General features: G+C 45.0%; 1 long non-coding RNA gene and 1 pseudogene across 1 annotated transcript in view; one reads left to right on the top strand and one right to left on the bottom strand.

Moving 5' to 3' along the window:
* The window catches only part of LOC124973824 (uncharacterized), a 35685-nt gene extending 26261 nt beyond the window's left edge, over positions 1-9424 (bottom strand). The window contains exons 1-4 of the long non-coding RNA XR_007106714.1: positions 9262-9424; positions 8239-8343; positions 6955-7065; positions 1364-1440 (exon numbers count right to left, since the gene is read on the bottom strand). This is a non-coding gene — a long non-coding RNA (uncharacterized LOC124973824). The remainder of the gene's footprint in view (positions 1-1363; positions 1441-6954; positions 7066-8238; positions 8344-9261) is intronic.
* LOC124973792 (probable RNA-binding protein 19) overlaps positions 1-14953 on the top strand; it is a 956910-nt pseudogene that overhangs the window by 226860 nt on the left and 715097 nt on the right.

Here is a 14953-nt window from a genome sequence, read left to right as displayed (position 1 = left end):
TCTATAAATTCTCAGGAAAGCCATATGTTGTATGGTTTGGTTATGAAGGAAACCACATCTATTTGGTATTGGTCACACTCCTTTTTGACCAGACCACTTGAGGGAGAGTTTTATGCCCATTCAAGTCTAAACACTCTCCTAAAATAATAAAACAGTAACAACAAAAAGAGCTGGACACAAAAAAACACAAGCCCTCCCGTATGGTGATGGTCAATTGATGGCAACAAATCTTAGAAACATAAAGAAGGAGATGTAGTAGTTCTAATTCAAAGTCATATTTGTTTAAATCTTTTTAAAACGTTCACACAGTACACTTCATTTTTTTCCCAGGAAGATCTAGATAGAGTCATGAATATAAATTTAAATATTAAAAGAGAGAAGTCTGCCCTCTATAAGGCTACTTTCTAACTGCTTAGGTCACTTAGGTTTACAAAATATTGCAGAGGCAGAAAATCACTAGAGCCCAGATTATAATGCATTAAAATATTAAATATATGATTTTAATGGTATAAAAATGCTAAGGATGAAAAAATAAGATGGAAAGCATTACATCAAAAAGTGTCTGCACTATGGTTCTACTCCAAGTTCATTTCTTTTAAGCCTCATATCTCTGAAATTATCAAATGCAAGATGCATCTTGATGACACCACAGCAATTTAGGAAAAATCTTCCTGGCTTTCCCTTTATCTTAACCCAGGACTTATAATATTAAACAACACTCTCATCAGAGAATACTAGAATCAACATTTCATAGAATACCAAAACATATCAAAGATTTCTTATTTTATCATTATATTATGTCTGGGTAGAACAAAAAAGAAAAGGTACATGATGAAGAGAACTTGTTGACACTGAAGGTATTAATGGACTAAGACTGCAGTCTAAACATGGGAAATGATTTTGAGACTGGATACCATTTTTAAATGATCCATACCTTTGTCCTCCATCATTAGTATAGATAATTGACTGTCTTAGCTTAAGTCATTTCCCTAGGGAAGCCTTCCTGATCTCTTAGAATTCCCTCATTACACCCTATATATTTCCTTTATAGCATTTATTAGACTTGCAATTAGTTATCTGTGTACTTCTGTGTTAAAGATTGTTTTTGACTGGTGGATTTTGAGTTGCACTAGAATAAGAATCACATGTCTATGCTGCTCACTGTGGCTCTCCCAGCTTGGCAGAAGATACACAGTTAAAACAATATTAATTTATTCACTAATATGGTAATTTACTAATTGCTTTGTCTTCAAATTTTAGTACCATGAGATCAAAGTGTTACTTTTGATAAGAAAGTAGCATGTCACAAGCAGAGTTGCTGATGCACTTATTTTTACTTCAGGGTAAACCTCCTACTATTTACCTTTATGTTTGTGATTTTTGTGGTATCAATTCTGTTGGTCACTTGATCAAAAGACTCTCTTTGCAGAATGGCAGCATCTTAGAGGGCAAAAAGAACAAGAAGAAAAGATGAAATATAAATCAACATTAAAATTTGAATGACATCTAGAATTAGAACAAAACAACTGGTCAAACTTATTTCAAGTGTTTCAGATACTTTCAAAGGAAATGGAAGAGGAATGGGAGTATGGGAAGACAGAACTTTTACCCAGACTAGACTGGATAGGATGTGTCTAGAAGTAGTATTATAGATGGATACTATTACAAATTTACTGTATTTATGTGTGAGATTGTTTCCAGCTTTGGTGGTTACTTGAACTTCTAGTACAATTTTCTGTTTTTCATTTCCAATTTTTATATATGCCTATGTCTTTGCAGTACAAAATCTTTAAAGGGTAGGGCCAAGAGCTGTTAAGAAGATAATCTACATTGTTCCCAGCACAATGCATGTAAAAAGTAATCAAAACAAACAACAATAAAATAAAAAAAACAGACTATATTCTAATCACTCACAACATGAAAACTGCAGTCAGGGGGCCTCAGTGATTAATAGTTTACTATGTTTCCTTGTAGGAAAAATGAGGAACTGAATTCAGTGACTACCTTGCAGCAGAGCTAGAGGCCTGGCAGCTCTCAGGTCTCAGCAACCCACTCCCCCCAGCAGATGAACTGAAGTGGATGCTGCTAAGGCCACAGTAAGGTGAACAAGGCCACAGAGGCTGCCATCTATCTCCTGTCTGCGGGGCTGTTTTATAGATGAAATCATGCTGAAATGCCCATTTGATCTAAAAGAGACACATATCCAAATAGTTATTTACTTACCTCTAAGTAAGTAAATTCCCTGGTTTTTGGAGGTGGAGGGGGGAGAGTACTAGGAAGGGGACAGGGAGGACAGAGCCATCACCAGGCCAGCTCCTTGCAGCTCCTCACAGCATGGCTAGTCCCCGGCCCAGTTACCAGAGCATAGAACTAGCTGGTGCTGTGCCTAGAATTGCACCTGGTCTCCAGAAAATCCCTTTCTTCTTTCATTCTCAAGTCTTAATGGGAAGGGAAGTGACACACTTGAAAGAGCCTAAAGAGCCAGAGACACATACAAATGAAATAGGATAAGGAAAGCAAAAGTAAATTTTGGTTAGTGGACGATTTAATCAACAGTTGCACACAAGCAAATAGGTGTTTGGTTAATCAACCTGGAAAAGTAAACCACTTAAACTGTTATTACACTGTGTGCCAACAAAATTTTGCATGATTTATGGAGCTATTAAAAAAGATAGCCAACTTCACCACAACAGGTCCTTGCTCTTTGGAGAGGCACTGGGTAATTGAAGGATCATAGGAAGTTATTTCTCTTCCACGGAGAGACACAAATCCCTTGCTTGAAAACAGGACTGAAGTTGCATTGTAGATGTTTCTACCAAAGTCACTTACACATTCCTCATATTCAAAGTTCAGGAGAACAAAGAGAAACCCACTGAACACACACATCACTCTAAGGACCAAGGGAGAAAACAAAAGGCTTCTGTCCTGGAGGAACATGCAAAATAGCTGAAGAGTGACACTCAGGACCTTTAAGAAGAACAGCACATACTGACAGTAACACTAACAATGCAGCAAGGCTGGGGGTGGAGCTGGGGGTGAATGCTTGTCCTGCAGGACAGACCCTGGGTTCCACCCCCAGTGAAGGGGGGATGTCATGGAGGGAGGAAGAGGAGAAAAATGAGGTACCCTTGAGAAGCATCAGGGACAGGGCAAGACAAGATGAAGGAGATCTAAAGAGACCATGGGAAAGGCAAGTGTCTGAGACAAAGAAAAGGGGTAGGGGCAGGAAAGCTGCTGCTGTCAGGCAGACCAGGACAGTAAAGGATAAAAGTCAAGGTTCAAATTGGGAAGTGTACACAATTTGTGAAATAAGGCAAAACAGGTAGGGCTGGACACAGGCAGGAAAGGACTTGACAACAAAGCCAAGGGGTTTAGAAGCAAGTGACAGGGAGCGGGATCCTGCAGCGGAGGCCTGCCAGGACAGAAGGTGTGAGCAGCAGTGCAGGAGGACTGGAAGGGCTAAAAATGGAAGGAGGAAAACCAACAAGTAATGTCTGTCCCCCACCCAGATGCCAGCCCAGGCTGAACTCAGATGCTGGTGGCTGGGAAAAAACAGGACAGCCCTGTGAGACCTGAGGGCACAATTGACACAGTGTGCCTGTGAAGGGACAGAGATGAGGGTTTTGGGAGAACAGAAGCACTGCCAAAAGAGGAAACTGAGATGGGTGAGGAAGAGAGAAAAAGGGAGGAGCAGAGGAGCAGGTGGCTGAGTCTGCCCAACGGAAACCAGAAAGGGGACCAGGCGAAGACATGGACAAGAATCAGTGGAGCCTCTTGTATCCCGTGCCCTAACGTCCTCGGTGGAAAACAGATCCTGGAGGCCAAGCCCTGGCCTCCCCTGTGGACCCTCAGGCCTGCTCTCCTCTCACACAACTCAGCCAGGGAGCCACTGGCCTGGGGGAGGGGCTGCAGGTGACAATGTCTACGTTTTCTATCATAGAATTTTAAAATGAAACACTCCAACCCAAGCATCTCAGAATGCTGCTTCCCCTTCCAAGCTCCTAATCTGTGGGGCATGCCCTGTGTTCACAGAGCCTTCCCATCCTTACAGGCACAATCAGATGGGGTGTCTGCGCTGACTCATTTCTCCTTACCACACCAGGTGAGTAGCCCTGGGAAATGTGTTTGGGTGCACTAGACTTGAAGCCATCTTCATGGATGAGACCTTTCATGAAATGTTTCAAGATTGACACTGGGAAAAGCAGTGTGATAAAAAGAACACTACCTCAAGCATCGGATCTCTGCCACAACTCCACGCTCCTCAGGGTCCTGGGTTCTTCCGCAAGAGCAGAGGGGGCAGGTGCTCATGTTCCATTTCTGGGCTAACATCTAACAAAAGTACCTCAAAATGCTGCAAATGCCTACTAGAAACCTCCACTTCATACATTAACTCAAATGAGTTCATGGAGGGTTGGGGCCAACGTGGCACAGTGATTGCCTGGCACACACAGGTCCAATCCCCAGCATCACAAGCCGAAAAGTTAATGAGACCTTTAACATGACTTTTTAAGCTACTGACCCCAAAACAAATGATAAAATCTTCATAAAATCAACTGAAATGCAATGGACATGTCTGAGCCCTGGTTACCTTCTGCAGTTAGAACTTTCCACCTGCAGTTTCTATCCTTAAATCCTAAACTACAACTAAACTCTTGGTTAAAGCAAGACAAGAGCGCTTATGTTGGGCAGGTCCATTTCTCCCAATCCTTCTCCACAGGGACACATAGAAACTAGGACTCCTAATTTATTAGGACCCTAATAAAATCACCTGTTACCGAATGCTACCCCCACTTGTCCCTCCTCAGACCCTGCTGTGCAGTGATCTCTGAAGCATTCTTTCTGAGGTTCTCACAAATGTTTCAGTGAGAGCTATGACTCTGTCCCCGCCTGGATTGCAGTCCTCCTTCCTCACCCTGTGAACACTCTTATCACACGACTGCTTCTCCTCAGGCTTCCTCCATGAAAAAAGAGGGAACTGAGTGAATGCTGAGGATGGTAGGCCACACAATCACAGTCAGAAGAGGTGCAGCTGCACCAGACAAAAATCCTAACAACTTGGCAAAAAGTCTGGTTTTGGAAGGAGAAAAACAGTATATTTTTCGATGCAAGAGGAAATTTAACAACTGCCTAAAAGAAAAGCAATTTACAAATGGCTTAATTTTTAAAGACTGGGGGCAATTTGAATTTGAATTTTGAATTCTGTAAATTTATGCATGCAATTTTCAAAGCAAAACTTCACAATTCTGAAAATAGTAAAATAAGAGCAATAAACAAGTTTGAAAATTAGACAATCAAAATACCTATTTATTAAATCTAGCGTTTGAAGAAGAGATCAGCAGAAAGTGTTTTAAATCACTCTTCAGGTTCTGGAAAACAACCCACCCTGCCCTAGTTCCTCCCTTGTAGGACCAACACACAGCATCATTACTGGCTGCCCTTTTGTCCCTAATATCCCCACACCTCTCACCCCTACCCCACCAGCCCAGGGAGCTGACCCAGGGTTGGCATCCCACCCAAGGCTGACACCAGGCAGGTTGGCCCACAGCTTGTAGTTCAGATCTGGGGGAGAAGTGGACCAGATCAAGTTTCTTTCAAGAATGTAAACTAGGAAATGTGACAAGAACTGGTCACTTAGAAACTAAAAGAACACAACAAGAAATGTCACAAAGTTGAACTGGGGCCAGAGGGGTTTTGGTCAGCTGAAAAAGCACATGAGCTGAAGTCACAGTGAAGGGGAAAGAGTGAGCAACACAGTCAGTTGGTGATGGGACGGAAAAGTTCTGGCATATGGAGCAAGGTGGGGTCCCATGTGGTGATGTTCCAGGGACAACTGCTGCCCCTAGAGCTGCCAAGAGTCCCCTCCACCACCAGGCTCCAGCCTGTCCCAGCTGGAAATACTCAATGTCTGTGTGACTCCTAAGGCACCATATTTGTGGCTGCTAAAAGAACTCCCTTTCAAGAGGGCTGGAGCTGCCTCTGTCCACACAAACCCTCGCTAGCAGACAGATGCGGACAGTAGAGGGCTTTCAGACATGTCCCTCATTCACTAGTTAGGGCAGCACCACTTAGATACATTTAAGGGAGATACAGGACTGCTTTTAAGAAACACCCATACACACAAACAAAAGTCTCACCACTGCCAGAGAAGAGTACAAGGGAACTTTCTGGGGTTCTGACTTGATAGAGGTGTGGGTAACTCTTCTGAAAGCTGATCAAACTATGTGGTAACACATAGCCAATCCACTATATGTAAGTTACACCTCAATAAAACACTCATAACACTTCCCCTTGATTCCTTAGAAGGACTGGAGTTTTTCTTTTGGCTTTGGGGTGTGGGGTGCTAACTGGCAATGGAACTCAGGGCCTTGTGAATAACAGGCATGGGCGAAATCACTGGAGCAAAACCCCAGTCCATTATTTTGCTTTTCAAGACTGTACAGATCTAGACAAAGCTCACAACATAATGCAGAAGCAGCCATATCAAAAACACCCAAGTTTCTATTTATATGAAAAACACAAACAGGCGATAGTCTTCAGCAATAAAATCAGGATAGTGGCAGACTTTGAGGGGGTGAGGAGCAGGGACCCAAAGTAACCAAGTGCAACTTCTAATGGGACTGTTATGTTCTGTTTCCTGATCCAGGAGTCAGTAACCTGGTGTGTTCAGGGTCACATTTCCTCAGTGTGTGATAGTGAGAGCCATTTCCTGTAGTTATCATATGTCCCTGAATATATATCATACCATAATAATAACAGAATAGAAGGCAAGGAATATCACATAGGAACCTACAAGTGACTAGAACCATTTTTCTGTCCAGTAAAATGTTTATTTTTAGCCAAATTTTTAGGCAAGTAACAAAAAAGAAGAAAATGAGACTTCAGTTATCTCACGTGTGAGATTCAACTCAGATTTGTGTTAGGTGAGAAGCTCGTGCAGCAGTTGCCTAACAATACCTGTGGGACTCCACCCTCCAGCGCTCCTCCTGAGACTACCAGCAGTCACCCACGACCACAGCAGGCCTCCACATACCGGAACCCACGCACCACATCCCAGTGCCACTTTAACTGAAAAGAAAAAAGCAGAATAAAATTTATAGAAAGTGTTTAGTCAGAATCCCACTTCTGTGTTTCTAAAGGGAGAATTAATGTGAATTTACACATGATGCTGAGGTGTGTTTTTAAAAAACAAACATGCAGATTTTCAGAGACTTATTTTAAAAACATCTTACAGACAATTCAGTTCATGAGCATATAAACACAGTAAGTGAAGCAATGGAAACAATGAACGTTAAGTTTATACAGCAAAAAATTCTAAGACTTAAAAAATAAGAAGTCAAATAGTAAATGGAAATGTACAGTATTTAGAGCCATAATTAATTCAAAGGGGTGTTTATACACCCGCACTGGTGACTGGTATTTTTGCACCATGATTGTAGTATAATAGCAATCCTCTCACACCTTCAAAACACCCATATGTGATAAACCACCACCATACAGAAAAAAATCAGTCTGAATCAACACATCATTCCACATTCTAAGGCTAAAAAGGAACCACAATAAGTCATGATTCTATGCACGCACAGATCAAAAGATACTGAGATAACACAAGGGCAGGGGGAGGTACTTAAGACAATAATAAAGGCAAAGAACGCCCACGTGGAACAAGGGGAACCACACTGGTCTGAGGGTGGAAGCCTCCATTGCCCTCATCTGCATGGTTTGGCCCCTACACTGGGTTCCATATACTACTCCTTCCTAGCAAGAAAATGCTAGGATTCAATTATTCCAATAATTTTCTCTTGAACAATTTCAACTGAGAGCCAAATAAAAAATGGTTAACATCTTACTCAGCTCTGGCGAAAACAAAAAAGCAGGAGGAAAACCACTATGTATCTCAAATTATGGAGTACTCCTCAAAAAGCTGTTTCCAAAGTGTACTTTTATCATGTCCTATCTTCTGTGTATACTACAATTTCAGAGGCCTGTCTTCAATGGTTGGGAGGCTAAGCACTCTGGCTCAAGGGGCTCCCTGACATCTCCAGCCTCAAAGAGCAGTGATGTTCTAAGGCTTCCACCCTGCTCAGGTTTCATGCACACATCAAGGAACCACTTCCGGCACAAGGTCACACTAGTGCCAGCCTAACTGGAGTTTCCTGAAGACACACCTGGGACTCTACTCACCTAACTTAAAGTGAGGAAGGAAAAAGTGAGGACGAAAAATAAATCCAATAAGCCTACCTGTCCTGCTGAGGATAATCATTAAGAATGTTATCTCATGTTGAATATGGTGAGAGGATATTCAAATGTGCATAGCTGAGTATTCTCAAGGATCCCAAAGTCTAGCTGTAAAAAAAGAAATTATGAGGCTTTTATTTCAGAAAACTGCTCTCGATATTATTGCATTTCTACAATGTTTACATTACTTTAAACAGATCTGGAAGTTCCTCTGGTATGTTTATTTGGCATATCTCTCAGAAGGAGCAGATTATGCTGTAAAACAAGCCATCTGATAGTAGGAAAACTGCTAGGGAATAACTCTGGGTGACCTCCAGCAAGTCATTTGCCCTCCCTAATTCCATCTCTGTAAAACGAGGTTTGGGAAAGATTATCTGGAAACACACTCGGCTCTAAAATCATAATAATTGGAGCCAAACTCTGAGTTCTCCAAACTCGACTCCAAGTCTACATCTTGATCCTGGAGCTGACGCGTCCCAGTGTGCGAGACCTCGTTCTATTTACTTTTGCAAACCTTACAGTGCTGGTACACAGTAGAAATCTAATACGCTTTTAAAATTTTAATTGGGAAAATTAATTTTACGGTATCTCCCAGACAAAAGGACGCTTACCAGGAGAGAACAGGTTGGGAAAGAATGCAAGACAAGCGTAATGCTAGTTTAAGAAACCATACATCCATCCACCCAAGGGGATCCCCCAGCCTGCAGAGCCCGAAGTGACTACCCCAAGGACCCCTCAACACACCACTTTCCTGAACCCCGCCAGGTGCCAGCTCTGGTGCGCAGCGCGGGCGTCCAGGACCGGCTGCCTCAGTTGCATGACAACTGGCGTGGCCGGGGCCGGGGGAGCCCCGCGGGTCCTGGACCGCAGGACCGCCGCCGCAGTTTGGCTCCCGCAGGAGCGGCTCCGGACTGGCCCAGCGGCGCTCAGACTCAGGCTCAGGTCCGGCGCAGACGGGAAGTGGCCGGAGCGTCCCGAGGCCGCCAGGGGGCGCGCTCAGGGCCCGCCACTGGGCCGCGTACCTACCTCTTGTCAGAAAGGCCGGGCCGGGACGCGGAGCCGCGGGTGGAACTCATGCCTGCGGTTCCACTGTGCCCTCACAGTTCCAGTACTGGGCGGCCGCCGGTCAACCGCCGGTTCCGGGGCGGGGGCTGGACGGGAGAAGCTAGGGTCGTGGAGAGTCCTCCAGTGGTTGTTATGGCGACCGCGAGGGCGGGCCCGGGTGCCGAAAGGGACGCGCTTGCGCGGACGCGTCCTGGGTGGGGGGCGGGAACGGGGGCGGGGGCGGGGGCGGGCGGTGGTTGTTAGGGAGGGGTGGGGTGACAATCCGGACAGGCCCAGACCGCGCAAGCGCGCGCTGGGTCAGAAAGCGTGGGAGGAGCTCGAGAAAACGTCCATCCTGATGCATGGCGGGTCTTACCAGAGGCCCTGTGGCTCCGCCCAGTTTGCATATCGAGGCGGGGCAGGGAGAGGGTCGCGGTTCTGCCTATAGCGGCGTGTCGGGGGTCGCGAAGGGGCTTAGAGCAAAGCTGGCGGACTGCACTAGCAGGTCTGTGAATGGTGAGAATAGGTTGGGCCTCCCTCGCTGCTGCTGCCCGGGCTAGCGCCTGCCTCTGAAATTCTTCCTGATCTTCCTCATTTTTTTGGTTGACTACCCATAGCAGCAGGTATCTGATAGGGCCCTGACCACATTCTCGCTGGTTAAGGACAGGGTGCAGCCAACACCAGGACTGGGGAGGGTTGGGTGGAACCCAGAAGCAGCCCTGTCAACAGCCCTACATCTTTAGTGTCAGGCTGTGGGATGGAGCCAAGACAAGCGACGAGCTTGTCATCAGTGGGCTACTAGACAGGTCTCTCTTGGAAGCAAGAGCACAGCAGCCCCAGCTCTGGTTCTGAAACTTAAGTGCAACACATTGAGAGATGCAAGGGTCCGGAAAAGGGGCAAATGACTAGGAAAGGATGTCTGGCATGTCTACCCACACAGAAAAGTGGCTATATAAGCACCATGCAATTTCTCCATCAATGTCACTGTTGTTCTGATCACAGTAGTCACCTGGGTGGCTGCATTTGGGGCTGCCTTTGCACGGAAAAGTTTTGGAATTTCCTTCAAGGCCTGTTTACCAGCTTCACAAGTAAATCATTCTTTACATGATCACACCTTATTTTTCAACTCATAACGTCATTTTTCAATTCAATCACCCACGTGACTCACTACACTCAATCTGAATGGATTTTGCTTGTATGTAGAGATTACATCCATGATCAAAAGACGGTTTGAAAGAGGCAGCTCTCTAGCGAAGTAGGTCAATGGTAGAGTGCTTGCCTGGCATGTGATAAGGCCCTGGGTTAGATCCCAGCACTGTAGAAGGAAGGAAGAAAAGCATTGCTGGAAAAGACTGTTCAGTTACAGTGAGTCTCCTGGTTGTAGTAAACAGCTATTGAAATGATCTTACCAAAATGCCAACTTGATCTGATGAACTTCTAGATGTAATCATCAATTTATAAGAAATCAAGAACAGAAAAACATGTGAAATGGGAAACACCGTGGGAAATGATCCTGTTAGTTTTATGTTGCTGTGACAAAATACCTGAGAAAATCAACTTAAAAAGAAGAAAAGTTTATTTTGGTTCATGGTTTCAGAACTTTCAGTCCATGGTCAGTTGGCTCTGTTATTTGGGGGACTATGACAAGGCAGAATAGCATAATAGGAGCATGTGGTGGAGCAAAGATGCTCATCTCAAGGTGACCAGGAAGAAAGAAGAAAGGGTCAGGGTCCCAATATACCCTTCATGGGCACACCCCCAGTGACCTGACTTCTTCCACTGGGTGCCTCCTCCTAAAGGTTTTACCACCTTCTTACATTGCCATGAGTTGGTGACTACGCCTGCAGCACAGGAGACCTTGAGAGGGTGTGGGGGGGGGCATTCCAGATCCAAACCATTGCAGATCCAAGAAGTGAAGACCTGGGTATTCAAAGCAGATATTCATCATCAATGAATTTTAAATGGAAAATGAGAAAGTCCAACCTACAAACTAAAAGAACTTGGGGAGACCATTGAGCCATACACTTAGGTTCATATTATTTTTTCTATGTATATTATCCCTTCAATTAAAAATTTGAAAGAAAACAGACTTGACCCATCACCAATAGCTACACATAAACTTTATTTTCATCTTGTATTGAACAAATAGTAAAAAAATATTTAAATGCCATTCAAAATACATATATTAGGAAATCATGATGAATTTTGAGGTGGGATAACGGAATTATGCATGGTGTTTTTAAAGAAGTTGGAGGTGGAACTCAGTGGTACAGTAATTCCCCAGCATGTGCAGGATCCTGAGTTTGATCCCCAGTGCCCCCAATAAATAAGGAAATAATCCTTTTCCCGAGGCACAGTGGCACACATCTGTAATCCCAGCAACTCCTGAGGGTGAGGCAGGAGAATCACAAGTTCAAGGCCAGCCTCACCACCTTAGCAAGACCCTGTCTCAAAATAAAAATGGCTGGCGAGGTGGCTCAGGGGTAGAACACCCTGGGTCCAGTCCCCAGCAGCAGCAGCACCAGCACCACCAACATCCTTCTCCTTGAGGAACACACACTGAAATATTTGCGGATGAAATAATATGATACATGGAATTAGCTTCAAAATAATCCATATGGAGAAAGGGAGAAGCTGGGCACAGATGGAATAAGATGGTCCTGAAGTGACCATCGTTCACTAGGCTATCCTCTCCGCTTTTGAAAATGTTTGAAATTATCCATACAAAGAGGTTTTGAACAAAAAAAGACAGTATACTCTATCCACCACCAGGATGCAAATCAAGCTGTAATTATAAAAGTTATTTAAAATGTCTCAAGCAGTACTGGTATTATTAAGATAGATGAGCAAATTGCTAAGGTAAATAAGTTGAGGGAACAATGCCTGCCTAGACATACACTTTACAGTATTGTGTGTGTTTGTGTTAGGGAGGGGGGTGGCTGGGGACAGAGCCCAGGGACTGGAACCTACATGATAAGTAAGCTACACTCCTGGCCCATTTGATTGTTTGAAAGTCAGTTTTGTTGGGCTCACATCAAAAACATACAAGAAATGCTACAGCTCCACATGCCCCAGAGTGAGACCACATGCTCTGGTCCTATGCCTTTCTCAGGTGCAGAGCTCTTACATGGTAGCCCCATGTGAAGCATGGAGATGGCCATGGTGAGCCCGGGGATGTAGCTCAGTTGTTAGAGTGCCTGCCTCACATGCTTAAGGCCCTGGGTTCAATCCCCAGCACCAAAAAAAAAAAAAAAAAAATGGCCACAGTGTGGAGGGAGAGGGGACATGCCCTGGAATCAGGTTTGGCTGCCAGTGATCAAAAACTCAAAGTAAAAATGTCCCGATGAGATAGAAGTTTAGGTTCCTCTCATGTGAATGAAGTCCAGGGATGATAAGTGCCCCTCAGGATTACTGTCAACTGTCATTTCCCCTGAAAACCACCAGAGTAACCTGCTGATGAACCAAAGCTAGGTCTTGGAACCAACTGCAGTAGGAGAGGGGGCCACCTACACAGTCCCCTGAGGACACTGTGTGGGGTGAGGGACCCAGGCAGTGTTGGCAGGTGTGGGGGGTCTTGGTTCAAGTGTCTAAAGCTGATCTCTCAGTGCTGGGATCTAACAGGATTGGGCCCAGTTTTGATGTGATGTTTAGGCCTGGTGGACACACCGAGTCTTGAAAATTTGAGTCTTCATGGATAAACTGTAGTTGTTTGATAAGTGAGCTGTTTGCTTAGGAGAACAATCTGTCCCACAGAAGTGGGGTTATTGACCAAGATGAGTAAACTTTTGTTAGAATAAATTCTTTTTCAGAAATTTCCTGAAGCAAACATTGAAACTAGTTATTGGTTTACAGTCAAATCTTGCTGAACAAGAATTTTTATGGATCACAGAGTAAAATGCATTGACTCAGGAGGTCTTGGATCTCAGTCCTCATAGTTGACCTATGTGGATGCAGGTGACTTATCCCTCACCCTGGGGTCTCAGGTTCATTCTGTCCCCCTGCTTTGACTTTACTACACAGTATGGTCCACCTTGAGAGAGCCAGTAGGAGCAAGGACTGCTCAAACCTCTGGCACGTGCTGCACATCCCTTTTACATCCCACTGGCCAGAACTTGGTCACATGGGCACACGTAACTGCAAGAAAGACTGAGAAATGGAATCTGTTTATATACCCAGCTAAAAGTGACCACATTCCCAGCTAAAACTGATGGGCTCTGTAACCAGGAAAAAATTAGAGAGTGGCTGCTGCAGGCTCTCTTATGAAGGGTATAATCAAATTGCAGTGTGGAGGCTGGGGATGCAGCTCAGTGGCACCGTGCACGCCTGGCATGGGTGATGGCCTAGCATACGTGAGACCCTGATTCCAACCCCAGGAAAACACACACCCACGATGCAGTGTGAATATGTGTTTGAAATTTTTCAATATAAAAGGAGGGACAAATACGCCATCAGATTAAGTGCTATAAATGGGAAATGGAGAAACTGCCATGGAGCCAGTGCCTGGGGAGTTGAAGAAGACCTCAGAGAGGAGAAACAGTGGGACAGGGATACATCCAAAGACAAAATGAAGTCACTGGTGGGTGTGCTGTATCCCCAGGATTGTGTGTGCAAGTGTGCACACTGATGCAGAGAACGGCAAGGGCAAAATTCTCAAGAACACCAATAAGGGTTGGGGTCAGGAGCAGTGTTATAGGCATTAATCCCAGGAACTCCAGAGGCAGAGGCAGGAGGATCTCAAGTTCAAGGCCAGCCTCAGCAACTTAGCAAGACTCTGCCTCAAAATAAAAAATGAAAAGAACTGGGGATGTGAATCAGTGGTAAAGTACCCCTGGGCCCATCCCCAGTATCAAAAAATAACCAATGATATTACCAAAGAACTGGGACCTGGGCAAGAGACAGGAAGGATGAGGATATGCAGCTGGAGAGGTGGAAGGAGAGCAGTAGAGAGTGGCAACATCGTGGTCATCAAGAGAAAGTTCAAAGCTGCATGGAGTCAACAGAGCCAAAGACCAGGATTTGGCGGTCAGAGAGTCAATGGTGTCCTAACTGGATACAAACTCATCAGGTTTCAGGGACAGAAGACAGACTGCAGAGAACAGAATGGACACCAGGAAGTGAGTGTGCAGACTCAAGCAATGTTAGGAAACACAGCATTCTCTATAAAAGGAGAACCAGGAGGGGAGGAGGTGAGGAGGAGGGAGGAGAAGAACTCTAAGAATTCTATGCAGGTGTCGCCCTGTGCCTCTCTCTAATTCCTGGCTCCTAGTGTCATCTGTGGGCTGAAAAGCTGTAGGCATCCCCCACCTAACCTGTGAATCACATCAGGTACTGCCCAGAGGATGGGCTATGTCTTCCCAGGGACCCAGCACTGTGCTCTTGTCTGTGGGGATGCTCTTCTCCTCCTTTCTCTGAAGTTGTATTCCCGAATACTTCAAGCGTGCCCCTCGCTCCATATGTATTTCTATTGGCTGACTCCTTTTCTGTGTGTAGTCACCTCTTCCCTGCCAGATGGAAGCCTTGATGGATGCGACATAAAGGTCCCACTTGTCAGGTGCCTGTGGGTCGGAGCCAGGACTCCAAGCCCTGGCATCCACAGCCAGGCACTCTGGCTCTTTCCAGCTGCTCAGCTGAGTCCCCCCATCCAAACCTGAGTCTGAAGCTGTCATTCCCTTTA

This window comes from Sciurus carolinensis, unplaced genomic scaffold (assembly GCF_902686445.1).
Source record: "Sciurus carolinensis unplaced genomic scaffold, mSciCar1.2, whole genome shotgun sequence".
Taxonomy (NCBI): Eukaryota; Metazoa; Chordata; class Mammalia; order Rodentia; family Sciuridae; genus Sciurus; species Sciurus carolinensis.
The sequence above is the reverse complement of the archived record's forward strand: the minus strand, read 5'-3'. Positions and strand labels throughout refer to the sequence as shown.